The sequence below is a fragment of the Myotis brandtii genome, unplaced genomic scaffold (assembly GCF_000412655.1).
Source record: "Myotis brandtii unplaced genomic scaffold, ASM41265v1 scaffold177, whole genome shotgun sequence".
NCBI lineage: Eukaryota > Metazoa > Chordata > Mammalia > Chiroptera > Vespertilionidae > Myotis > Myotis brandtii.
Window position 1 is genome coordinate 456,185 of NW_005356555.1, and position 9,101 is coordinate 465,285.

General features: G+C 40.8%; 1 long non-coding RNA gene across 1 annotated transcript in view; it reads right to left on the reverse strand.

Moving 5' to 3' along the window:
* Window positions 1–802: 802 nt before the first annotated feature.
* Window positions 803–9,101, reverse strand: part of LOC102248611 — a 17,453-nt gene continuing 9,154 nt past the window's right edge. Inside the window, exons 2-3 of the long non-coding RNA XR_001361539.1 lie at window positions 8,168–8,332; window positions 803–1,709 (exon numbers count right to left, since the gene is read on the reverse strand). This is a non-coding gene — a long non-coding RNA (uncharacterized LOC102248611). The remainder of the gene's footprint in view (window positions 1,710–8,167; window positions 8,333–9,101) is intronic.

The window sequence follows — 9,101 nt, forward strand, 5'->3', positions numbered from 1 at the left end:
TGACCCCAGACGTGATTGGAGCCTGCCAGGGCGAGGCCCAAACCTAGACATGCAGCAGTAAAGTTGAGCGTAGAGTTTCAATTTGGAATGAGATGGCCCTCAATGCTAATGCTTGTTCTCTAACTTACTAGCTTTGAGGCCTCAGGGAACTCAGAGCCATGGTTTGAGTGTCTGCTGGGTATGAAGACAACCTCCTCCTCAGGAAGGTAATGAGGATGAAATAAGCTAACAAGTTAAAGCTCTCATACCAAGCCTGGTGGACAATAAGTACTCAGATCCTTGTGGACTCCTTTTCTTTCTCTCTGTTGCTATGTTTTACTGACAAAATTGGAAAATAGACAGGTTGGGGAGCATAACCAGTATTACTAGCACTAGTAGCTCAATTCAGAGCTACTAGTCTCAGAATTGCTACCAAGGATGCAGACAGTGCAGAAGGTTCTAAATCTTTGCACACAACATACCCATTTACTTGTAACTCTTTAGTTAGAATTAGTTGCCTTGCTTAGGTGGAATGTTTTTCAAAGAAACTAAGTGGAGAAGGACACATATTATCTTTTGCCAAAATAAATTATTGGTAGAGCCTTCTGGAATTAAGACCATGGGTCACAATGCATTCCAAATGCCTTGTCTGGGCTAGTCAAAATATTTTGACTTCTCTTGTCTTCAAATGACACACAGGCATGATTCTTTAGCATGAGGCCATCCTGATAGGTTGCAGGTAAGCCAAATTAGAGGAAGTGGTATTATCATTTTACTAAAGGCCCAGTGCATGAACTTTGTGCACAGGGAAGGTCCCTAGTGGCTGCTGGCAGGGGCCTCCCTTCCCCCAGCTGCCCACCCCCTGGTGGTCAGAGCACATGTAACTCCCGGTCGGTCAAACTCCCACCCATGGGGACAATTTGGATATTAGCCTTTTATTATATAGGATGGTGCTGGGGAGACTTATAGTAAATCAGTCTATTACAGTTATAATATATGAAATCATGCTTTTGTGACTTGATCTATATCTGTAGATTCCAGTAATAACTACTCAATATGTGTCTGCTCTGTTTTTACCCCAACCCAATTCTGACACTATCTAGGGTTGGTGCAGACTCCACAGGTTAAGGGCAAAGAGCTCCACAGGACTGTCCCGCTTCAGATGCTAGCCACACATCTTGGGAGGCCACTCACATTTCTGGCCAACTAGCTACAAATTTGAGGGTTCCATGGTGCCCTCAGATTTAATAATTTACTAGAATGACTCACAGAGCTCAAGAAAATGCTATACTTGTGATCATGGCTTTATTATAAATGATGCCACTTACGAGCAGCCAAATGGGACACCTAGGGCCAGGTCTAAAAGGGAGCACAGAGCTTCTGCACCCTCTCCCAGTGGAGTCAGGGCATATTACACGATGCCCACGTTTATGAGTTCACCAACCAAGAAGCTCCACTGAGCCTCAGTACCCAGAGTTTGTATTGGTGTTTCATTACACAGGCATGGTTGATTACATCGTTGGCCACATGATTGAACTCAATCTCCAGCCCCACAACCCTTCTTCCCTGCAGAGTCAGGTTGACCCAAAGTTCCAACACTCTACTCACATGGTTGGTCTTTCTGATGTCCAGATCCCCTCCTGAAGTTATCAAGAGGTCCACTTGAGTCACCTCATTAACTTAACAAAGACACCACCATCAGTCGGAAAATTCCAAACATTATAAGAGCTCTGTACCAGAAATCCGGACAAAGATATATTTTACTACACTATGGTCTCCTGTTATTTAAAAATCATCAGGGATTTTAACTTTAAGCTTTATCCTTTGGGCGGGAATTGGGGGTGTCACTTAAAGCAAGCTGAAATGATCATTTATTGAGCACTGCTGTGGGCCAGCCATTTATAATGTATGTGCTGACAGCAGTACTTTTGGGGGATAAATTAGAGGGTTGTCTGGAGGAAGGGTGGTCTGGATGAAGCTAAGCCAGGGGAGGATTGGGAAGAAGCAGTAACACTATGTAACCACAAAGTGAGAGCTAAACTAGGGGAGCAGAAGTGGAAATGGAAAAGGAGGATTTGAGAGAGATTTTAAAGGAAGAATTCAACTTATTTAAAGTGTTGTGTCAAATACAAAATACTACACAATGGGTCAAGAAGTTAAAACTACTTGAAGAGTTCAACTACTTTCTAAAAATATTAAGTGATATTAATAAAGTGGCTCCTCTGTGATTAATAGAACTTGTATTTTAAAAATTAAAAACTCAACTAACATTAAAGTTCTTAATATTTTACCTCTTGAACAAACTTTGGGACTCTTGTGCTAATTGCAATGCCATATTCCCATTGGTTCTTCTGAACAAAAAATGTTGGCCCCTGTGTTCAAATGGAAGACCTGCTTCTGTTTGAAAATTAATATTGTTTTTTGTTTTGTTTTTGTACCTTTAAATAGCCTTTTGAAATTTGTTCACTTTTGAGTACAAGTTCCTTTCTCCCCTTGTAGATCACAGACTGGTGAAGGGGCTGGCGTGTGTGGAAAGTACCCAATGTAAAAGAGAACTTGTAATACTGCAGTGTTAAAACTGGCTATTTCTTCCTGCAAGCAGATTTCAGTTAATAATAAAAGCAATTTCAGAATTCTCAATGTGTACCCTTTTCTTCATGACAGTAACTTAAACAGAGAACCACTCATATCCATAGAGGTTTTGCAATATGACAGATACTTTAGATAAGGTTTTAAGAAATAATTTAATGGGTTTAAATTTGTTTGGTGGGGGAGATAAGGATTATTTTAATGTATTATGCATATATTAAATTGAAATAGAAATGAAATAGTAAAAAATTATATACAGTTTATTCAGGCAATAAGAAATCATTATGTTTACTTAAAATTATTATATATCAAGTTATAAGATATTGATTTTTAAGAAAATTGGTAACTGGCAACCCTTCATGTTTGTCAATATCCTAAAAAAAAATCTTGAAGAATGGACTCCTCCTTTGACATTATATTAAAATAATTAAATCAACAAATAATTTTTTAACCTTAAGTATGTGAGAAATAAGAAAAAAATGTAAAGTGTTAACAGGTAGATAGAGCTGAAGATGGCAGTGTAGGTAAACACCAATACTTGCTGCCTCCCACATCAAAATAACAACTAAAATAGAGAACAACCATCATTCAAAAGTGCCTGCAATCTGGCTGAATGGAAGTCCTACAACTAGAGAAGTAAAGAACAAAAGTACATGGAGATTGTTAGGAGGGCAGAGGCACGAACTGGCTAGTCCAACACCCACATGTGGTGTGTTTTTAACCAGGAGGGATATCTCGGCTGTGGAGGCCTCCCATGAGGAGCAAGAGGTCCAAGCCCCACACTAGACCCCAGGCCAGGGTTCCAGTACTGGGAAGAGAATTCCCCATAACTTCAGGCTGTAAAAACCAGTAGGGATTGTGGCTTAGTGTCACAGAGGCTGCTGGAGACCAGGGAGTTCCTCTTAAAGGGCCAGTACACGGACTTACTCAGACTCAATCCCTCTGGGCTCCAACGCTGGGGCGGCGGCTTGAAAGGAACTTGGGACATTTGGGGAAGAACTGGATTGTCTGGCATTGGGGCAGGAACTCAGGGGCAGCTTTCTCCCAGACAGGGTGCTTGAGGGGGTCATTGTTCCTTTGCTAGGACTTCCCCTATTCAAGAGCTGACTGGCAGCCATATCTGAGTTTCCATCAGTCTGGCCCACACTGTTTGCTCCACCCTGATGACTCTCTGAGAGTCACCCAATTTGCAGTCCCACCCAAGCTGTTTGTAGTGGCTTTTCCGTATGAATGGTTCAGGCTTCAGACTTTCCTAAAATCTCTTAAACAAGTAGCATCTGACATCAGCATGTACCACAGCTACCAAAAAGAGGCCCAAGATCCAGCACTAGCACCAGCCTGCCTTGCTTCACAGCTGGGCCTGCCTGGGCACTTCCAAGCCCAATACAAGTAGCAGACATCTTCAGATCTCTCTGTGGCTCCTGCCAGGTGGCCCTAGGCAGTGGCTAACTTTGCACCTCCTGGGAGGCCCCAGAGCCATTGACCCAGTGGATAGCTTCAGACAATACCAGATTACAACTCTTCACATCCACAAGTGACACACTCAAGGGACAGACTCAGTAAGCACCAAAGTCCCACTAAAGCAAGTCCTGCTCCATAGGGGTGTCTCCTACACAGCAGTTCTCCCACGGTAGCCAGTCCTGCCCCAAACTGGCCTGGAGGTCAATTCCTCCCAGTGATGCCAACAGCAATCAAGGCTCAACTACAACAAGACTGTGCACACAGTCCACACAGGGGTGAACCTAGAGTGCCCAGCTCAGGTGACTGGGGAGACTAAGCCATTGGGCCCTACAGGACACCTACTATACAATGGCACTCTACCAATTCTGGGAGACATAGCAGCTCTACTTAATACGTAGAAACAAACACAGGGAAGCAGCCAAATTATGGAGACAAACATGTCACAAATGAAAGAAATTGAAGCAAGCAAACTACTGGATACAGAGTTCAAAACAATGGATATGAGGTTGTTCAAGGGTCTTAATGAGAGCTTTAAGGGATTTAGACTTTCAAGGATCTTAGCAAGAATTTCAAAAACATGAAAAGGGACCAGTCAGAAATTAAGCATACACTAACTGAAATAAAGAATCATTTACAGGGATTAAACAGTAGAGTAGAGGATTCTGAGAATCAAATCAATGATTTGGAATATGAGGAAGCAAAAAACACCCAATCAGAAAAATAAAATAAAAAATAATCCAAAAATATGAAGATAGTGTAAGGAGGCTCCAGGACAACTTCAAGCATGCCAACATTAACATTATGGGGGTATCAGAAGAAGAGGAGAGACAGCAAGATGTTGAAACCCTATTTGAAGAAATAATGACAGAAAACTTTCTCTACCTGGTGAAAGAAATAGACTTACAAGTCCAGGAAGCACAGAGAGTCCCAAACAAGAGGAACCTAAAGAGGCCCACACCAAGACACATCATAATTAAAATGCCACGGACTAAAGACAAAGAGAGAATCTTAAAAGCAACAAGAGAAAAGCAGTTAGTTACCTACAAGGGAGCACCCATACAACTGTTAGCTGATTTCTCAACAGAAACTTTGCAGGCCAGAAGGGAGCGGCAAGAAATAGTCAAAGTGATGAATAGCAAGGACCTACAACCAAGATTACTCTACCCAGCAAAGCTATCATTTAGAATTGAAGGTCAGATAAAGAGCTTCACATTCAAGAAAAAGCTAAAGGAGGTAATCACCACTAAACCAGTATTACATAAAATGTTGAAGAGTATTCTTTAAGAAGAGGAAGAAAACGAAGAAGAAAAGATAAAAAATATGAACAATAAAATGGCAATAAATCCTTATCTATTAACAATTGAATCTAAAAGACAAAATCCAATGAACAAAAGAAACTGGTGAATAAAATAGAATCAGAGGCATGGAAACATGGAACAAACTGACGAATCTCAGAGGGAAGGGGCAAGGAGAAGAGATTAACCAAAGATCTTATAGGCATATATACATTACCTATGGACACAGACAATAGGATGGTGAAGGCCTGGGGTGGGGCAGGAACAGGGTGGAGGAGAGCTATGGAGGGAAAATGGGTGGCATCTGTAATACTCTCAACAATAAAGATTTTTTAAAAAATAAATGAGATAAATGAAAAAAAGATACAAGTAGCTATTTAATATTAATTAAAATTTATTGCATGTTTATAATGTTATCAGTCACTCTACTAAGGTACATGTATTAAAAGATATAATTCTCAAGACCACACTATAAAGTAGGTACTATAATTTTCTCATTTACCTGTGGAGAAACTGAGGCTCATAGAGGTTAAGTAACTTATGTAAGTTCTCACAGTTACGGAAGATAAAAAGATGATTAATTACTGTAGGAGTTTACAGTAATGAAAGTATCAGAAAAATTTCATGGAGATAGGCTTTGAATGGGACATTTAAAGACTGAAGCAAGTTAGAGGAGAGTGGAGAGATGAGAAAAGAGAAGTAAGGGAAATTGGATGGTGGCATGAAGTATGCACAAAATTAAGGAGGTAAGAAAGAGCAACAAGCCACCAAAGGCAGGTGCAAATTTGGTTAGAGTGTCCCCTCAGTAAACAAGTCCAACATTTAGAAAAGTGGGGGGAAAAAAACGAACAAAAACATTGGGTACATAGGCATTCAGTTATCATATAAATTATAAAAACATGCAATAAGGTTAAAATCCAGATAAATGCAAATCCTTTTAGCTAGGAAATTACGATATTCTGTGCAGCTACTTGAGGTCTCATGAAGAGTAGGAGATGGATTCATACTTGCTTCTCTCTTTTTTTTTTTTCATACTTGCTTCTCTTAAACCTCTAGATTCACTCTAGATTTGAGATGCGGAGAGGCAAAACGTCCCACTCAATATGTTCCTGGGTTCTTCAAGGCCTTGACAGGAAGAGAAAAAAATACTCACCAATCTCCACAAAAGTTGCTCAGCAAAGACCATGCCCATCCCTTCATTTTCTTGTGAATGGTGGCAGCAGATATAGAAGTGCATCCTGCCCTTGCATCCGAAACTTGTCCCATCCATTCGTCTTCAGTGGCCAGAACACTGAACCGATCTAGCATTACATAGTTTTACATGAAACCTTCCTATCACTAGTTTTCAGAAATCATTTTGGAGTTTCAGAGGCTGGGCAGCAATCTACAAATTCTGTATATTAAATTATTTCCTCATCATTCTAAGTAATAGTCAAGCTAAGATTTTAAAGTTCCTTTCCCTTGAAAGCCCTCAAAATTCCCACCTGCATGCTCCTTGGGAGATTGGCTTGGATAAGCTGCCAGTCTGATCAGAGGAAAAGCATTGTGATGTGATTGTTCGTCTAGACAGGTCACAATGTGGCCATTTGGGGACTGGCAATTGTGGGTGATTTGGAGAACTGTTAATAACACCACTCCTGAGCATGAAAACTTAAAGCTTGCCCAAGGAAAGAACTAATAACATTAAAAATATTGTTGCTTTTTCCTCCTTCTCTGGATACAGACTTAAAGATAAATACCAAGCATCATTAGTTATTTTAGACTAGAGGCTTGGTGCATGAAATTCATGCACTGGAGGGTAGGGTCCCTCAGCCCAGCCTGCACTCTCTCACAGTCTGGGGTCTCTTGGGGGATGTATGCCTGCTGGCTTTGGCCTGTAAGCTGGCAGTCAGACATCCCTCTCACAGTCTAGGGCTCTTGCAGTCCAGGACCCCTTGCTCCTTACAGCCCGCCTGCAGTGGAGGCGGGAGAGGCTCCTGCCACTGCTGCTTTGCTTGCCAGCTGTGAGCCCAGCTTCTGGCTGAGCGGTACTCTCCCTGTGGGAGCGCACTGACCAACAGGGGGCAGCTCCTGCGTTGAGTGTCTGCCCCCTGGTGCTCAGTGCGCATCATAGTGACTGGTCATTCCGCTGGTCATTCCACCGTTCAGTCAATTTGCATATTAGGGCTTTATTATATAGCATTAGTTAATAATTTTTCAAGTGCATTTTATGTTAGAAATTTGAGATACATCAAAACCTTATGTGGATAATGAACAACATAAACTGATGAACAAAAATAGATCCAGAGACATAGAAGCATCGAATAGACCATCAAACCTCAGAGGGAAGGCGGGGAATGGGGGATGGAGGGGTGGAGCGGGGAGAGATCAACCAAAGGACTTGTATGCATGTATATAAGCATAACCCACGGACACAGGCAGTAGGAGGGTGAGGGCATGTGCTGGGGATGGGAGTGGCCGGGGAGAGGCCAACGGGGGAAAAGGAGACATATGTAATACTTTAAACAATAAAGTATTAAAACTGTTCCAAAAATGAAGTCTATTTATAAAACAAAAACAAAAACCCTTATGTGGAATATTTCAAGGTGGAAATTTGATTACAGTGTCCTTAATTGGAGTGTCTCACTACTCAAAACGAGCTGCGCAATGTTCACCTTCTCAGTCAACATGAGTTGATGATCAACATAATTCATACTTACTGGTCCCGAAATAGATTCCTTATAAGGAAATGAAGAACAGAACATTATATCTTAGAAGATAATAGTCTAGAGATAAAATTCCAAAGAAGCAAGAAAATTGAAGTTTATTTCTCTTAAACATTCCAGGGGGAAAAAATCACTCACATTTTCTAGCAGTTTAAAAAATTCTGATGTTATAAGGCAGACAGATAGTGGTAAGAGTGTGGGCTTTGGAACCAGATCGCCTGCATTCCATTCCTGGCTCTGCCACTTACTAGCAGCATGACCTTGGGGAAGTCACATTACCATCCTGTGCCTCAAGCTCCCCACCTGTGAAATGGAGACAGTGATGTGCTTACTTCATAGTGCTGTTACAAGGGTTTAACGAAATAATACAAGCAAAATGCTTTCAACCACGCCTTGCATAGAGTACTCAACAAATGTTAATTTACTACCCTATTGTGACTGTCGCAAGTTAGCAGCCTACCTCTTCAAATCTCCAGACCAGGATGCTCCCAACCTGCTTACTGCTATATTCTGAAGTCCCTGAAAACCTTTCAAGCAGAAAATGTCTGTTTCAAAGCAATTGATCCATAGCATAATTACAGAAAGCATAATTCTGAGTTTGGGGTGAGCCCATGAAATCAGTTAATATGAAATGACATCATATCAGATGTAAATAGACTGCTGTCAGGAGCATTTTACAAGCCGGAGAATATTGTTGACATTTGAGAAATCTGGATGTTTTCATTCTTCTAAATGTAACCACAGTTGTTTTCATTTTGTGGTAAGATGATTCTCCCTTTGGTCACATGAAGCAATTTATCTTATCTGAACTCTAGTCTTTTCCTCTTTCTACATTGTTTTTGGAAGCAATCAGTATAATTAACTCAGAAGTACTTCCCCCACTCCCACATACCCATTCTTTACTGTAAGATGTTACTTCATTTCCATTGAGGATTAATGTTTAAATTCCTTTGGGGAAAAAAGGATAATTGTATAATATAGTGTGTCCCAAAATTCACACAAGAAGTAATTTTGATAGAAAACACAGGTTTATAATTAAAAATTGTAAATTTTTTATTGATTCATAAAGTAT